The sequence below is a fragment of the Podarcis cretensis genome, assembly GCF_951804945.1.
Source record: "Podarcis cretensis genome assembly, chromosome: 4".
Lineage (NCBI taxonomy): Eukaryota > Metazoa > Chordata > Lepidosauria > Squamata > Lacertidae > Podarcis > Podarcis cretensis.
The window spans coordinates 45854123-45873227 of NC_137173.1; the positions used below are offsets into that span (position 1 = coordinate 45854123).

Below are 19105 nucleotides of genomic sequence, written 5' to 3' on the forward strand. Positions count from 1 at the left end.
ATGTACACACAACTAGGACTCCTTTTGATTCTTCCTGTGACTAGCTGCCAGTGACTATGAAAGGATCAGCAGCTTTTGGTTTATACATGCACCACTTAAATTGGATTTCTGTTTGTGGTCCACTGTAATTTTTCTCATGTATTTATGTAATTTGTCACATCTGCACATAGCAAGTACTACAAATTACAACAAATGTCTTTCTGGAAATTGTTAAATAAACCATTTTAAATGTGCCATAATGAAAATAAAATATATTGTCTGCAATTTTACTGGGGATACATTATAGCTCTCTCTAATTAAGCCAAGACTTCATTATAGTGCTTCTCATTATCATTTGCAGTATTTTATTATAATTATCTATGTTAGGTATAAGGAATTAAATTAATGTTTTTAATAACACCTTTAACCTAAGCTGATGTACTTCTGCATGACAAACAGTGTAATAACCACACTCAAATGCACACTTTAATTGGCCATTGCATTAATTCTTTTGTAGTAAAATTATTTCTAGAACAGATTTGCTTTTTGCTCTTCATGTACTGCAATTATATTCCTTGTATAGTTCACAAGTTATAGTAGCACAGTCTTCAATTACTATGCTGCAGTAATTTTCTTTCAAAGCATCACAGGCAGAAGATTTATTGTAGGACATGTAAAAAAGTCTGATACTTCTGTGCAAGTGTTCATAGGAACTATCTGCTCAAATTAATCAGAACTTTACTTAATCAGCATGATGATCTTTTTCTTAAATATTTATAAGCCTGATGGATCAGGCTGGATCTTGATTTCAGTAAAGCTTTTCACAAAGCCCCCCACAATGTTATTGCAGAGAAGCTGTTTAAATGTGAACTGCATGAGGTAAATGTTAGATGAATTTGTAGCTGGTTGACTGACCATACCCAAAGAGTGCTCATTAATAGTTCCTCATCATCCTGGGGAAAAAGTGACAAGTGCGATGCTGCAGGGTTCTGTCCTGGACCTGTTGTTGTTCAACATCTGTATAAATGATTTGGATGAAGGAACTGAGGGGATGCTCCTCAAATTTGCAGATGAGACCAAACTGGGGGGGAGGCAGCTAATGCCGCAGAATCAGGATTTAATATGACCATAACAGATTGGAGAACTGGGCCAAAACTAACAAAATGAATTTCCATAGGGACAAAAGTAAAGTTCTGTGCTTAGGCAGGAAGAACCAGCTGCACTAATATAAGATGGGAAACACCTAGCTTGCCAGTAGTAAATGTGAACAGGTCCACAATCTTAACATGAGTCAACAGTATGTGCAGCAGTAGCAAAAAAAAGCTAATGCTCTTCTAAGACGACAGAAATCTTGTGTCCTAATCAAGGGAAGTAAAAGTCCCACTCTATTTTGCCTTGGTCAGGCCACATCTGGAGAACTGTGCCCAGTTCTGAGCCCCACATTTTCAGAAGGCTATTGACCAGCTACAATGTGTGCAGAGGATTATAATCGCAGCAGCCCATCATCAGTAGGATAAAACTAACCTTTCTCACAACAGTTCAGGAGTTTATTCAGAAATTAGCTTTCATTATCAGGAATGGTTGAAGGAGTTGGGTATGTTTAACCTGGAAAGGGGGAGACTGAAAGGATAGCCATCTTCAAATATCTAAAGGGCTGACAAATGGAAGATGGAGCAAGCTTGTTTTCTGAGATTCTGACTAAGCATCAGGGAAAACTTTATGACCGTAAGAGCTGCTTGACAGTGGAACAGCATCGCTCAGAAGGTGGTGGGTTCTCCATCAATGGAGATTTTTAAGCAGAGGTTGGACAGCCATCTGTCATAGTTTCTTTAGATGAGATTCCTACATTGCAAGGGGTTGGACTAGATGACCCTTGGGGTCCCATGCAACTCTAAAATTTTATGATTCTATTTGCAGGGCTAAAGTTCCCCAACCCTGATTTATAACACATAGTTCTGTGTAAAAACAGTGGTTGATGTAATATAAGTAAGACACGATAACTAGAATAATCTTACTTACTTACTTACTTACTTACTTACTTATTTAAATGGTGCAACTGTGTGCGGATTCTTGAAGCTTGCAAATGACTGAAATAAACTGGACTTGTCACCACTTAAGTTAGACTTATGGAATCTTTGCTGAAAGATACCAGTGAGCCTTTTACCAACATGGTAAAGAGTTACTTTTTATTCTCCCCTTATAACCTGCAAAAATGATTGTGAATGGTAGCATTAACCTGTGCTTCAAAAGTTCTAGCAGTCTTGGTGCCTTTGGAATTAAAATGAGGATGTAGAGAAAGTCAAGGTCATTCATTCACATTGGGTCCAGTTATCTCAGCTCCCTGCATTGAAAGGTTTTCCGTTATTAGACACACACAGAGAGAGAGAGAGAACAGCTAATGTTGATCAAACATTCATTATGTTTGCCTGGATCTTCTTGACAAATGAATCCCAGTTAGAAATACTTTTAATATTTTATTTTATTTACTTATTTTTTATTTCTGCACATAAGTGACTTGTGTCTTCTTAGCTCTTTGGCTCACAAAGTATTTGCAAAAGAATTTATGCAAAACTCTAATTTATTTATCATGCTTATTTTGCCTCCCCCCCCCAAAAAAAAAGGAAACCCAGGATAGCAAACAACAAAACAGCAAATACAACACACTATTTTAAAAACATTTGACATTTAAAGTCATTTATAACATGGCCTTGCACACAAAAAGGAAATAATATGTTCTGGGGATGGAGAGAAAAAAGGCCCAAATCTAGTTATTTATTTATTAAGGTATTTCTTCTATGGCTGGCATCCTCACTGATGATTATTTACTCAGAAACATGAAAAGGGTTGCATTGTCAAAGTATTCCACACAGTAGCTTTACTAATTTTGTATGCTCTCTTGTTTCCCTGACTAAAAGTAGCTGTCCAAGTAGTCACCTTAATAGTCTGCGTGGAATTACCACAGAGCAGCCTGAATATTTAAATTTGTCCAGCATTCTCTCCAGGCATTTATGCCATAGCTCTCCATAGCCTCCATGTGTCAAGTCATTTAAGCAGATATTGGATGGTTTTGATCTCACAGTTTCCTGTGGGGCTTTATAACTTAATACTGGAATGTAATTATGGAATCCAACAAGCCTGGAACCATCCCCTTAACCTTGTCAGCCTAAGAAAATTGTGGGCACAGTGCTTTTAATGGCCTTTATCACCAATGAATTACTCTCTTGCTTGAGGGTTTTTGGGGAAAAGGCAGCTATCTTGACCTGTCTTGCTCCTCTTTTATTTCTGGACAACATGACTTCTTTTGATAGGCAGCAAAATGTAACTTGTGGCTATCCAGTTAAATATGATCTGCTATTTCTAGGTTTAGGGGATGGGATGACACTGCCATTGAGGCTTGGTGGATGCGTTCACAAAACTACTGACACAAACCCGTACTCATCATGCTTTTATTAATGCTTATAGAATGTGCTCACAAGGCAGCATGGTAGTCAGTCAGGATTTTTAATTTAAAATGGATCTAGCCCTTTGTAAATTTAATGTCTATTTAACGCCATTGAAGGTTTTTAGCCCTGCCTTAATGCATATTATTTTCTTAACTTATGTTTTCATATTTTCATATTCTCTTGCCATTGTTTTTCTCTGGGATTGGGCTGTGCCCTTAGTATGTTTTGCTGTGTATATTTGCAGCATCAGGCTAAAAATCTTCTAAAGTCATATATTCTTTATTTAGAATCATATTTAGCATTTCTATCTCAGGTTAAAAAACCAAATATGCTGTTCTTATGTTTACAAAAATAGCAGAATATATGACACAAATGACATCTGCATCCAGGCGTATCATTTCACAAGACACAGGATATATTTATGCATCTACTATGAACCCTGGGTGAAGTCATCTCCACCTCCCACATCACAGCAGCTGGTGGTCTGTCACCTTACTGATGCCCACAGAACCCAGTCAATGACCCCCAAAAGACAGACAAAGCAAGTTCAGGCAAGTGTAGAATGATATTGCATTTCTCCTTCTACCGACGAACATCTTTTTCAAAGGCAATTGAGTGTTGCCTTCCTGGAACTGAATATTTGCAGTAACTGCTGGGACAGAACTTTCACCAAGTGAGGCCTGCCAAAAATGTTGCACTGTAGAGTGCTTTCTGTTTAGGATTCCAGCCAGCTAGCCATGTGCTCCACCAGATTGCCTGAACATGCTCAGTTCCCATTAGGCTTTTGGGGTGAAGGTTTAGCCCTTGATCTTTTCCCTTCAAAATTTGTTTTGTACTGCAAACTTTCAGATTCTCCTCAGCATGATAACATTTTCCTATTCTTTTCACAACTTTGTTTTGATTACAATTCTGTTGGCACTTCACATCTGAGGTCACTGTTAGAGGGAACAAGCAACAGTGCCAACTAGGATCTGGCGCAGACTATATTATATCAAGAGGAACCCTTGAGACCACAAACACCCAAAAATAATATCAAATGGTGTCCAAAGATGTCCTGTTTCCTCTGTGAGCTAACACCAGTTATTACGGAAAGTCTGTACTGCAGCCCTATTGATGACAGTACAAAATGGACCAGGTTTTAAGCCACTAGCTGAGTTGTGCTTAACAGGCAATCTTGGTGAAAACTAGGGAAGATCAGTTAGAGGAATTTTCTTTTCTTTTTTTAGTGTGAGGAACCTTATACCAAATTGGGTTGGACCTAATACATGGTTCTGCCCCTGACACATAATTAGGAGCTCTTGTATTTGGAAAATGTATCCATAATTAAATCAGCATGTCTATAACTTGTGTCTACATTAATTCTTTGCATTGGACAAATAGATCATCCATGTTGGAAAATGATAGACTAGTCCTTTATCCTTATTTTTAATATACCTATAATCACTACATGTTCATCACATTCATAAAAAGAAGTATGTATATCAACATATTATGTTTCTTTCAGATCATCTTTCAGTTTGTTAGAGGCACACCACAGTTTCTCAAAGCAAAAATGGTGTTATTAGCAATAGTAATAGTATACTAGTAGTTTAAGGAATCTAATTTGCAACCACCATTATCTATGATAGAGCTTTCCTGTGGTCAAAAAAATGACTGATTGTGTTTCCTGAAGGAATACAGCCACTAAGGAAAACATAAATTCTCTTCTAGCAATTTTTGAGCAATTTATAAACTTTGTGATGTGGCACAAATTTTGTAAAAGACAAAACTTACTATATATTTTAGGATTAAATTTCAGTGGCTTCAAAGCAAATCTAGTCTAAAAGCACCACTGAAAGATAAAAGTACTTCATGGTTGTATGCTTTAAGGCATTTTCCCATCAACCTACAGTACAATCCCCCAGAGTGCTTATGTGTGAATAACTGACAAAATTGCAGTATGCCTGGGGTTTATAAGCATAGTATAATCCCATATTTGTTCAATAGTAGGTCCACATGGTGTTCCAGACAGGCCATAATGATCCAACTGAACGTGTTGTAGGAAGGGATAGCTCACTCAGTAACTGATATAGCCTTAGAGAAATACAGAATAGTCAAGCATTCTTGGCTTACCTACACATTTCAAAGCTGCATCACCTTGGGGGGGGGGAATGTGAGTGTGATGGGGCTTTTAAGACCCATCTTTATCCCTCTCTGACCCCACCAGCACTGGAGTCCAGCAGTAGCAATGTTAGCATCATAATATCTTAGAGCATTATTCTCAGTATAAAAACTGGCCCCTATCCAGAGAGCCTCACATGCATCAGAGTGCTGCATGAGAGAAATATCCCATCCAAAAAGGTGGTGAGCACTTGTTCATTGTTCATTGGTTGAGCTTACTGTTTCTTGGGAAACAAACACAATCAATTCTTTTCCTTCACAAAGCTAATCAGAGATGTCTAAGTACTTATGATTAATCATTTTACATGTGGGTGTTTCTATATACCATTTGCTGTAGGATACAGGTGTTGTTACTGTCATGAAGCACTGATTCCCATGTGCAGGATCATACCGTAAAGCAGAATATATGCATGGAAGCCTGTTTCTAAGCTCTGGCTGAACACGCTTGCTGAAGTGAAGAAATCACACAGAAGAAAAAACAAAGATGACAGTTTATGTTCCTAAAGGATTGGGTGAGGCAAGGTGAAGCAAGCAAATACAATGATAATAGAATCACAGAACTGTCCATCATCTAGTCCAACCCCCTGCAATGCAAGAATCTCAACTAGATCATATGGCAGATGGCCATACAACCTATGCTTAAAAACCTCCAAGGAAGCAGAGTCCACCGGGCCCTCACCTGTTCTCCAAGAATTCTCAAAGATAAATAGACAGAAGCTCTGAGATTACATCCACAAGCTTCCGGGTCTGCTAGCGGAGATCGCTAGCACTGAGCAACCCGCTTGCTGTGAGGAGGCGGGAAGGCCGTGAGGGCAACACACCTACAGTGGTGCCTCGCAAGATGAAATTAATCCGTTCCGTGAGGCTCTTCGTATAGCGGTTTTTCGTCTTGCGAAGCAAGCCCATTGACAGCTTAGCGGATTAGCGCTATTAGCGGTTTAGCGGCTTTTAGCGGATCAGCTGATAAGCCGCTTAGGGCTTAGGAAAAGGGGGGGAGGGGGGAAAACCCGCAGGAACTCGCAAGACATTTTCGTCTTGCGAAGCAAGCCCATAGGGAAATTCGTTTTGCGAAGCGCCTCCAAAATGGAAAACCCTTTTGTCTAGCGGGTTTTCCGTCTTGCGAGGCGTTCATCTTGCGGGGCACCACTGTACTTTTAAAAAGTCTGAGGGTTTTAGTTCAGGTTCTGGAGAGTCCAGCAGTGTTGGTAGACATTCTCACGGAGTTCCCAAAGCTCCAGGGAGAGCCAGATTGAGCACAGACACACAGCACAATCGAGACCCCACGGCAAGAAGCCTTGAGATCCGTCATTAAAGTGGCAACCACCCTAAAATAAAAGGATTTGGGACCAATCTGGAAAAGGTAAAAGGACTTACATTTTTAAATTCCTGTTTATGATTTAATTGGATCCACACCAGGAAGGAAAAAAGGAGGTTCCCCCCTGGGCACGAGCACCCAACTGCATGGAAGGTAATCTGCAGGGGAAATACAAGAACAAATAACTACTAATGTGTTTAAATATTAGCACACCAGTAAATGAACTGAGTTAAGACCATGAATTGGAGATCTGGTTGTGCTATTTTTATTTTCACCTTTATGATTATTTCTGGTAATTTTGCTTAGCTGCAAAAGCACTTAAATTATTCTTGAACTGTAGAAAGAAGGAGGGAAAGCAGAACCAGGTTCTTGTGAAGACTTTTTCTCTTTTTTCTCTCTCTTTTGTTTTTCTTTTGTCTCTGGGAGACTTTATAGTTTTAATTTCCCTGAATTGCCTGGGATTAATTCTAAAAACCTTGAAAACTACTATTTTTATTGGGTCTAACAGTAAGCAAATAAAACTTTTGAAGCTTTCCTTTCTTTTTCTTTCTTGTGAATATATTTGGCTTGTTTATCCTCTTTTCTAGACCTGTATGTGACTAGACTATATGGTTTTGTGGCTATTATTAAAGTGTGGATTAACTGGAGGGCAGAGAATTTAAATTAAAAGAGTTTAAGGATGTACCAGGAATCTTAACAACATGATTATAATATCATCATTTCAATGAAATATTTAAAAAGGAAATGAAGCTGGGGTTTGGGGAACAACTATCACACTTAGAGAGAGACCTGTTAAATTGTTACAGTGATTTCTAAAATGTACAAGATGTTATTGGAATGGCAGACAAAGGATGAACAAGTGAAATCTTCATTATTCATAATATAAGAATGGAAGCATGTGAACAGTTCTGGAATATGGATATAAACATGTTATGGTTTAAGAGAAAATTATATGAAAAGGCTATATCAGGGGTCAGCAGGGGGCCAGTCCACTGTCCCTCAGACCTTGGGGGGGCCAGACTATATTTTTTGGGGGGAAATGAATGAATTCCTATGCCCCACAAATAACCCAGAGATGCATTTTAAATAAAAGTACACATTATACTAATGTAAAAACACCAGGCAGGCCCCACAAATAACCCAGAGATGCATTTAAAATAAAAGAACACATTCTACTCATGTAAAAACACAGATTCCCAGACCGTCTGCAGGCCAGATTTAGAAGGCGATTGGGCCAGATCTGGCCCCCGGGCCTTAGTCTGCCTACCCATGGGCTACATAAATGGGACCTAACACCTAGTAGATAGGCAAAAATGTATAAACCAAAGTCAAATAAGTGCTGGAAATGTAAAGAGAAAGAAGGCACCTTTTTCACATGTTGTGGTCTTGTAATAAGGTTAAAGCTTTACTCAAAGCAGGTTACTTTAAATGCATCATAACACAAACTAAAATGCTTAACTTCTGAATGAAACAACGGCACAAGATAAATGAACCTCTGACCTAGAGCCTTCCTAGTCATCTCATTCCCCAAAATGTGCACATGAGCTAGAACCCAACAAAACAAAAAGACCCGTTAGTTGCAATTCTGTATTCTAATGCCACAATGCTGTACATTTGTCTGTGGCAGCTGGCATTCAGGGAAAAGACTCTCTAGGGTTCAGGGTTGGATAGTCTGTGGCAGTCTGTGAAGACCGTGAGCCTCTACAAACGGCTTTACTTGATACATGACCACACTGTTTGCCAGTATGTAGAAGTAATACAACCAATGCACATATTCAATTAAATATTTCACTTTTGTCAGATTTAGAATGCGTCATTCAGATTCAAGGCTCCTTTAAGGGATGCAAGAGACCCCAGTTTGTATTGTAGTGTGAACAATTCTTGGAAATTGCATGGAGTTCTTCATTGTTTTCACTTTGTACCAGTTGTAATTTGTTAATGTTTTGTGGTGATTTAGTATGGGATGCTTGAGGAATACAGTTCTGTGAATTCGTGATATGACCTGACCTGATCCGCACAACCCAGGCTCAAGTGTGGATCTGAAAGCAGCTATCAATTCACTCCTTTGAACATTGAGACACACTCCTTGACTCAAAAATATGTGTCAACATGCATTTAAAATGTGTATTATGAGAGAAAATAGTGTAACATTATGTATTCAAACACATCTTTTAAGTCACATTTCTGTGTGGATTATAGCTGACTAATAAGTAAGGAAACAGATTTGAATGAGTGAACAGATGTGAAAGTGACCCAGATGGGATATAGACTGATCTGTCCATCCCAAGGTTAGACTAAGCACTTGCTCAACACAGAGTGTGTGGCCTTTTTGTGATTAGTTCATCTAGCGTGAATGGAAGAAAAAGAATGAATTTGTCTCCATGTATGCTATAGCAATTATCTCTGTCATCTTCAGTGACTCTCTATCTAAATGGAATCTAAATAGAGCAAGTGAACTATTCCACACAGCTGCCTCAATGTTAGCATGACTGTATTGACCTCAGCTACAGGCTGCAGGAAGGCATGCAAGTCACATTTTTACTAGCCTCCTCACAATACAAAAAGATTTTCTTTTTCTCATAATAGAGAGGTCATTTATCCAGCTACTGCAACTATTATTGCATTTTCTGAGCATGAGTGAGGGGGGGGGATAACTGTTAGCATTATTAAAAATACACCAAAAAGAGAAACAAAAATCAATATCGTATTTAAGGGAACACGCAGCAATATTTCAAGTAATTATTTCTTCTATAATGCAGCTGTCATTTGAAAAAAAAATGTTCATTTGTTAATTTATAATTCTCCTTTTGCCTTCTTACAAATTATGTTTTTTCTATTTTTTCTTTGTTTTAATTTTTTCAAATCAAATCTATTTTTTAAAAATATATTATTTTCCTACTAAAGATAAACAACATTTTTGTTCCATCTCAAGCCTAAGGACTATGTTACATACTCACAGAAAGATAGAGGGGTTGGTTGTTAAATGGCTGTAATGAATCCCCCCTCTCCCATACACTGGGTATCAAATAAATGAACATGGTAATATGAACACTTGCACCCAGGGGTGTAGCTAGCTCCTCTAGTACCCGGTGCAGCAGGGGCTGGGTGACCCGCCCAGAGGGCAGAGCGACTCGCCCACAGGGCTGCCGCCACAATCCTTGCGCAGGGGCCACCGCCGCGTTCCCCAGCCACGCTGGGGGAGTGCCTGCTGCCCGCAAGGGGTGCAACTATACACTGCCGGGGGTGCAAGCGCCCACCACCAGGGGGTGAAAGTGCCACCTGCCGGGTGTATTTGTGCGATCGCAGGTGGATTTTCGTGGCGATGATTGCGCTGATCGCAAAAATACGCCCACTGGGGGCGTGTAATCGCCGCAACTGCGAGCCAGCCGGGGGGGTGTCACCCTCCTTAGACATGACACCACTCCCCACGCCCCCATGTTACTACGCCCCGGCTTGCACCCTCTACAGATGGTGCCTTATTCACTTTCCCCTTTTGATCAATTTTTGCCCGCTCTCAAAAGTTGATGGGCAAAATTACACCTCAGTATATCATCACCGAATTTACTCAGACATAAAACTATAGCACAGTCCTTCTAGGAGATGCATGGTGAACCCATGGTTCTCCAAGTTCTGTTGGGTTCCATCAGCCCCAGGCTAATCAGGGATCATCATGGGTGAATCAGGTTGTAGTCCAGCAACATCTGGAGGGTCATGAGTTCATCTCACCTGTTCTAGGACATATCACATACATATAAGGTAATTTCCCCCAAATTTCAGCCACTTGCCATTTATACTTTTCATTCTGGGCACAAAATGATGAAGAGGGAAATCTGTGTTAAGGTGTTGAAAAGAACCATTATCTCTTATTTTGTTTCAAATGACTACTTGATCTGAATGTTGTTGTTTTTAAACGTCTTCTTGTCTGGAACATTATAGGAGAGCACCTATCATCCCATGTGCTTGTTTTGGCTTATGCAGTCAAACCTGTAAGAGGAGATTCTTACTGCTCTCTCACACCCAGTAGGTGGTGGCTACAGTGTATTTTGGAAGAAGTTAAGGGAGTATGGCCTTAGTGGACAGGCTGGGATAGTAACCTCAGTGACTTCTAGCGGCCAGAGGCCTGTCAGGGGTCCCTGAAACTTCACAACTCTATGGAAATGCAATGTTGCATCTCTTACTAGATCTTATGCTACACCCAAAACAGAAAGCTCACTGGACATACTTACATGGATCCTATAGCCTAGCCCCTGCATGAATTCTTCCTTATATTCCCAGCAAATCTGGCTTCTGTACTTTCCTGTGCTACTATAACAGCAGTCTTATAACAGCACTCTCTTTCATTCTCATGCTCTCTCTCACACCTCTTGTCACTTCTGGTGCTCCCTATTATAATTTTACATATATAATAACTCGCTCTCCATGACACATAGGATTAATTAATTGGACCCATTACTAATTAGAAAGGCTTGAATGTGGACTGATATAGGACCTAAGATAATCCTTAAGGGCTCTTCACCCTCAAACTTCCTCCACCTTATGAAGTAAGGTGAAAAATAACCAAAGGAAAGGTATTTTTCATGGGGCCCTGCTGTAGAAGGCTCTCCCCAGGAATGTTGCCTGCTGTTGACCCTGATGCCTTTCTAGTTCAGATGAAGACCTTTTTAATTCACTCAGTCCTTTTAGCTTCAATTTGTAGAATTATTTTAATCTGCAGCTTTATTTGCTTAATCTGAGATTGTGCTGGTGCTCCTCATGTAATAATTTATTTTGATGTTTTAAGTGGCAAGTGTTCTGAAAGCCTTTTGGTTAAAGATCAGGGGAACAAATTCACATTCGCATGGAACCAAGCCCTTTTTGGCAATTAGAAGCAATGGGTCCATAGGAGACCAAAGGCTTTGTTTTTCTTAGAAAGTTCTGAAAAAATTGTAAGAAGAATTGTTTGAAGAAATTCAGAAATGGAGAGATGAATATTTGATAGAGGAAAAAGAGCCTAAGCTCCAAAGCTAGAATGTGAATGGGACTGTGTAGCCAGTGACTGGATTATTTTATTGGAATAAACTAATTCCTTTTTTGCTTTCCTTTTTTTTTCTATAGATACTTACTTCAAAGTGCATAATTATCTGAGTTGTTCCTCTTGCTTTCCCCTTGGAAAGCAATGGTTCCCCCCCCCCCCTATTCTATTAAGTTTCCCATTGGCTTTTGAACAATGATCCTGCAGGAAACCTGTGGTCAGGTAAACTGGAAGCACTGTGCTATTTTGAGACCCTGACATTCTCCCCCTTTATTCACGCTGCTACATTTTGAACCGAGATCCCATTGTTCTGTCCACAACAAGGGGTTGCTCATGAGGAAAGCAGAGTTAAATCTAATACATGAAAAAACTGTATGTACACCCACCCTTATTAGGGACCCCTGATACTCTTTTGAGAAAGGACACAGAATCTCTAGAATGAGCTTCCATTTTGGCATGTTATAATCTGTTTCAGCAAAGCTACTCTTTAAACATTTAGCAATGTATGTTACTCAAAGGTTTGTCAGCAAAGTCTGTTTAGTTAAAGTAATTAGTTAATGACATGTTTAAGTAAGGCTAAGCACTAAATCAATTTCAATAGATGAGTAGCAATTATCATTATGTCCACATCAGCAATGCTTTAATGAACTCTTATTATTCTGTGCAGCTATACAACTTGTTCTTTGTCCAACACATTTTATTAAATCCTTGATTCAACCTTCTGATCCTCAATGTTATAAATCTTTGAGTAGTCTATGATAGAAGCTGAGCTAGAAAGTTAATTAGTGTAGACATTTAAAACACTGAATACAGTAGCTCAGCTCAGAATTAGAAAAAAATCAGAGATGAAGTTCTGAAAAAAAGATACCCTTTGTTTTACACTGCATTATATATATATAAAAACCTAGATGGAGCTTTTATTCAATTTGAACATTCACTGGCAATGTTAAGATAGTAGCACTATTAGATTGAATAAATGTGGAGCTCAAACAAAGAATTAAATACAGACTAAGCTGAAAGAACCAAGGTCAATTTAGAATTAATGTAAAAAGGCACCACAAAAGGAAGGAAAGTTGAAAACACCCGATTCAGCCAACTAATGTTTAGTCAGTTTTGCAATGAACTTTTTTGTGATACATAGATCATGTGTGCAAGTTAGAAAGATGGAAAAATTCACAGCATGATTTGCCTTGGATCCCCCACAACCATAGGGACAACCCTGGGTACAAAATATGGTGGCTAGCCCTCCAATCTCTATACAAGGTACTTATTATATTTCAGATACAATCTGTGGCTCACATTATGGCCTATGAAATCCTCCCAAAAATGGACGTATTTGATTTTTCTTCTTTCTAATGCTCCATCAACCATTAAGACGGGGTGGCTAACATTTTGGAAATATTGAATATTGGTGAACTCTCCTGAGAACTGTATGCTAATGTTGGTCAAAATGGCCAGTGGTCACTTCCACATGCCCAAGTTCATGTGTAGCTTCACAGGTAATCTGGTCACACCACAAATAGCAATAGGTTTATGAGGGTTTTTGAAATTCAAAGATTGCAACTTTCCACTGACTGGAGCACCTTTATGGCAACATAGATAAGGCTCCCATTCCTAGTGCAGGCAGGCACAATTCTTTTACAGTGCCTTTGAATCTAGAACTTACATAAAGGTGACCTCTGGATATCATCTAAGACAAAGCAAATAATATTCCAAAACTACTTCTTTCTGCATCAGTACAGAACAGATACAATATTCACAACTGCACTCAGAGACATTACTATCTGATCCAGAGTATATGCTGTGCACAGGTATAGGAATATCATATTTGAAAGTAATCATAAAAGGAAACAATATTAAATTATATAGCTTAAATACATAAAGTGGTTATTCATTTCACCTATAGCAAGACTTCGACTGAAGACATTCCTGAATTTATGTGTGAAAATAACTTACACAACTTCATATTTATTTATTTATTTATTTGTTCTATCAGTATCTCCTAGAGCAGAAAGCAGCTGAATATGCACAGAGCTCCCACGTGAACAAGACTTTCCCTTCACTTTTGTGTTCACTGTCCCTGGTACTGAAATAGATGGGGGAAAACCTTTGTTCACACTGTGCACGTATGCAACTGAGCTTTCAGTAACCTCTGGTTATTTACAGCATAATAACAAATTTAATGTACTGTCTGATGAGCTGCTCTCTCTATATATATTTAGAAGAGTCACAACGAAAAACACATAGGGAAAACAATACACAGAGGCTTGTAAGGCAAGGACTAGCAACATTTAGTATGGAACAGTGGAGTTTCCCCTTAAAACAAAGACAACAGATTTGCTAACAGCCTGTGAGGTCCAAGAAACACACCTGGTCAATGTTGGCTGTGGTCAATATGGCAAAACAGAAAAAAATTAATGGGAAAAAGGAGCTCCCCCTTGCCCCTTTTTCCACTGAAAATATAAATTATATTTTAAAAAAAGATTTAATGCATTGTGTCTCTAAGTATTAAAGCAATTTTAGATATTCTGGTGGGGGCGGGGGGGGGGGGAATCTCTGCATTTGACAAAAGAAACCTACACAAACAATAGGCAAAAAGAAGGCAGGAAAACCCAAACAGAGTGAGGTTGATTCAATGAATTTAAGCTATTCCCTCCCATTTTCCTTTCTAAATGTTTGTCTGTGATCAAATCCTCCACTATTATTGCATTACAGTCTCTCTTTACTCCTTTCCTTGCCAAAATGGCCCTAGGCTGTGGTCTCCCAGGTAGTTTTAATATCCTTTTGTAAGCCCTCCTTGAATGATTATGGTAAGTCTTGCTTGCAGCAGTTTTTGTTCCCCCTAGCATCTTTTCCACCTACCTCTCTGTGCTATTCTTTTGTTTTCAAACACTGCTTTATTCCTTTCCCTACAGCCTACCAGACGGTGGTAATATCCTTTTTTAAAAAAAGACAGCAGGAGTGGGTTGCTATTCCTCCATGTATTGTCAGTGATACAGTATGTTTTTCAAACCTTCCAGCATCAGTAATTTTGTGAAAAACTGTCAGGGCAAAACTGAAAACAAATAATAAGTGTAATCATTTCTGAGACAGCTTGGTGGCTGATATTCACAAGAACAATCTTCATGAATATAACCGATAATCCTGCTGTCCTACCAACCTTGTCAACAAAACAGAGATAGATTCTTAAATTTCTGATCATCCAAACCTTCATTAGCTGTCCAAAGCCTAGCGAAAACAACAAACTGCATATGCATCAAAGTCATAGGAGTATAACAGAATAGGTGTGCTGGTTTTGTTTCCTTGCTTTCAGTTGCATTAATTCATTTTTGTTGGGCAAAAAGAGAGAAAAGCAGGTTTTTGCTTCTCTGCCTTCAAATCTATGGGTGGGTGCACCCAAATAGCTCAGGACTGCAATACCTCAAGGACCACTACTCCCGATATAAACTGACCTGGACTCTGTGATCATCATCTGAGGCCCTTCTTCACGTGCCTCCTTCATAACAGGTCCAGAGAATGACAACATGAGAACAGGCCTTTTCTGCAGAGCCTCCCCATTTGTGGAATGCTCTCCCCCAGGGAGTTTCATCTCGCACCTTCATAATGCATCTTTAGGCACCAGGCAAAAATGTTACTCTTCATCCTTTGTGGGAGTGGGTTGATTTTTTAAAAAAACTATTCATTTTGTGCTTTTATCCTGTATTTTTATCTTGTGAACTGCCCTGCCACCTGTGGATGAAGGGCGGAAAATAATCATGATCTGTTCCTTTACATTAAACTGGAAGCAAGGGCTATGTCTTAATGGCAGCCATTAGTACTTTAGATGCCAGATTCAACTATGATGAACACAGATACACCCAGAGATCTCTGGAATGGTTGCTTTTTGAAAAAAATATCTTAGTGGAGAAAAATGAAGAACAAATGAATATGTCAATTCTCATTTCAGTGTATAGCCTAGGCGTTGGGGTGGGGAAATCTGTGGCCCTCCAGATGCCATTGAACTACAGCTCTCACCTTCCCTGACCATTGAACATGCTGGTTGGGACTAATGGGAGTGGGAGGCCAACAACATGGGGAGCCATGTTGCAATAAGCATATCTACAGGTAAAGACACATAACAGAATTTGCATTTGGATGTTGTATATCAGTTAATGAAATGAGGGGTTCATGTGAAAATGCAAATGCATCTGCAAGCACTTGCCTATTACTGCTGATATAATTTGGAAAATGTTTAAGCTTTCCATGCAATGGTGCCCCATCTGTGGAATTTGTCCCCACCTGTCATCAATTCTTTTGTCCTTGTGATCCCAAAGTGTACGTGTTTGCCTTGACACATTCAATGTTTTAGTGGGACACGGGTGGCGCTGTGGTCTAAACTACTGAGCCTCTTGAGCAGTTCAAATCCACACAATGGGGTGAGCTGCTGTCGCTTTGTCCCAGCTCCTGCCAACCTAGCAGTTCAAAAGCATACCAGCACAAGTAGATAAATAGGTACTGCTTCAGCAGGAAGCTAAAAGGCGTTTCCATGCGCTCTGGCTTCTGTCACAGTGTTCTGTTGAGCCAGAAGCAGTTTGGTCATGCTGGCCACATGACCCAGAAAGCTGTCTGTGGACAAACGCCCTTGGCCTGAAAGGGGAGATGAGCACCGCACCCCTTAGTCAAATTTCACTGGACTTAACCATCCAGGGGTTCTTTACCTTTTTACATTTACCTTTTAGCATTAACTGTGGTAGGGAGCCTGTTCTGTGATTTTACTTCTTATTTTGTATGATTTATGGCTATTTTATGTGATTTGTATCTTGAACCTTGACCTGGGATCCTAAAATGAAGGGCAGGCTAAATTGCTCATCATAATAAAGAAATATATAACAAGAGAAATAAACCTACTAGCACTTATGTTAACTGAAAGAATAAAATATTTCTTTTTCCAATATAACTGAATCACTCATGAACTAAACATAAGAACTATATAATAAAGCCACAAAGCCAAGAGCACTTTAGCTAATTATAAACTATTCATACAGAAGAGTGACTTCCACTGCAGGTGAAAGGCAGCCATCCTTGGAACAGAGCACAGTGGTGCACTTAACAATACTAAGCAACATTCTGCAAGCGTTTTTGGCAAAGGAAGTTAAAAACACTTTATCCAATCAAAACTTCAAAGGAGATTGGGGAACTGGAGCTCAGCCAGAGTACCAGAATGCTTTCTGCTTTGTGAAATTAATTTGGAATCTTAAAACAGTACAGCCATTTACTACTCTTATGAATAGCGTATTTGCTTCTTCCGAATGCACAGTTTTAAGTTTTGCAGTAAGATTCATGATAGCGTTTTATGTCTACCGCTGTGGTTTTATGACAAATCTGAGTTACAAGTTTGCCAACATGCCATGCCACAAAGTTCTGGTTGCAAAAGCAGTCACTAACATTTGAAAGATTATGTGCAAATTTAAGACTGCCTTGACTGAGGAGAAAGTTGACACTTTTAACCAATTGAAGAAGAAAAAAGACTGTTACAAATGTTGGTATGAAGTGCTCTAAATAAAATATAGCTTTGACACTTAGACCAGACAGATTTAATAAAGACACATTTCACAACCACGTTTCAAGGGCAACTGTGGTTAAAATAAAAAGGCTTTTTTTCCTTCTTTTTTTAAAATAACAGCTGTAAAGGAATACAATACTCAATTTTTATGAAAATAAAATAATTGTACATCATGTAAACACATTTCTTTGGGGGGATGTATTGTAATGGGAATATGGGTTTGTCTTTAAAGTCAAGGATCTAGAAGATAAAAGAGTTAATGTGAACATTATAATTGAATATAATTAGATTTAATAAAAGGGCTGTTTGGTAGAACTGCATTATTGGATTCAGTTGAAAAGCTAAAAAAATTTTTATGTGATATCAATGTCATTTAGTAGTCTCTTTCTTTTCTTTTCTTCCTGAAATAGTAGTTCACACTGTTATCACCTCAAAATATAAGTGTTGGAATTCTGCTGATACTCCATGTTTTAAATTATGGCAGTTACATCTGTGGACAGCTGTATCCTGTGATCTAATCACTTTTAATACAAAATTGACTATTATATAAATTTCTCTAAAACACACATAGAGTGAAACCTGACAATCTCATCCATTTATTCTGGAAGGAGACAGGCAGGGTGCATTAAGGAAGCAATTAAAGAAATGCTTCTTTCACCAGAGCCAAAGAATACGATGCTGTAAACTTAATAACTTTAATCAGGCCAAGAAACAGGGCTGCCACTTTGTTTAAATAGAATACAATTCAATTAATCCAACAATATGTCAAGAATGTATAAATTTAAATGGCATGCACTATGTGGAGGAATTGTGCCCTTCAAGGAACAAAGCCATTGTTTAAGTTCCATTTCTTTTAAGTTTCTTATCTTATATTTAAGTTTCTTATCTTTAAGTTTCTTAACTTAGGAGAGTTAGGAAAAACCTGAACCACTTAATTGATCACCAGTGATGTTGTGTTTAATTTTGAAGTGCAGGAGCTTATCATAATGGCTTCCAGAGCCACATACCAATAGAGAGTCCATAACTGCAGTCCCAAAAAGAGTTGGAAAAGGCATCAACTGGCAAAGACTGATTTGCGCGACAAGGCCCAACGCACCCCTAATAAAATAATAAAAACACATTGACACAGAATTTTAGTTTAAGGTTAATGGGCAAAATTTAGGTCACAGCTGTATTGATTACAGCAATGTGAGTGGTATTGGCTTAGGCATTGGCAATAACTATATCTGACTCCTGCCCACCTTGCAGGAAGTCTAGAAGGGCAAACCACCAACAGAAGGAGCTCCATCGATGGCAACCAACTGAAGCTCAGCCTCAGGGTCCTGGCATAGCCCTAGCCCCACAAGCAGACTTTGGACAAAATTCAGACCCGCAAATTCCTTTAACAGAATACCCTTGTACCTGGAGGGGCAGGTGATAGCCACACCTTCCCTCCCCCACATCTCACTAAGCCATTGCCTAACTACCAAACCTTACAAAGTTGTGACAATTGCTAAGAGGTAGATGAAAACCCAATGGACAGTGCCAATCTGTCAAATGGAAAAAATTCCTACCCAGCCCCTGTTCCAAAACAGGCAACCAGCTGAAGGCCAAAGCAGACACCTAAAACACTAGGTGGGGGGTGTTCGGCAGCATGAAGCCAGGTAAAGCCCCGG

The 19105-nt window shown here is 39.1% G+C and overlaps 1 long non-coding RNA gene across 1 annotated transcript; it reads right to left on the minus strand.

The window, feature by feature from the left end:
• Positions 1 to 6891: 6891 nt before the first annotated feature.
• On the minus strand, positions 6892 to 18549 carry LOC307215541. The gene is made up of 3 exons (XR_013838561.1): positions 18458 to 18549; positions 15681 to 15787; positions 6892 to 7055 (listed from the first exon to the last, which is right to left on the minus strand). It is a non-coding gene; the product is annotated as an uncharacterized lncRNA (long non-coding RNA).
• Positions 18550 to 19105: the final 556 nt, after the last annotated feature.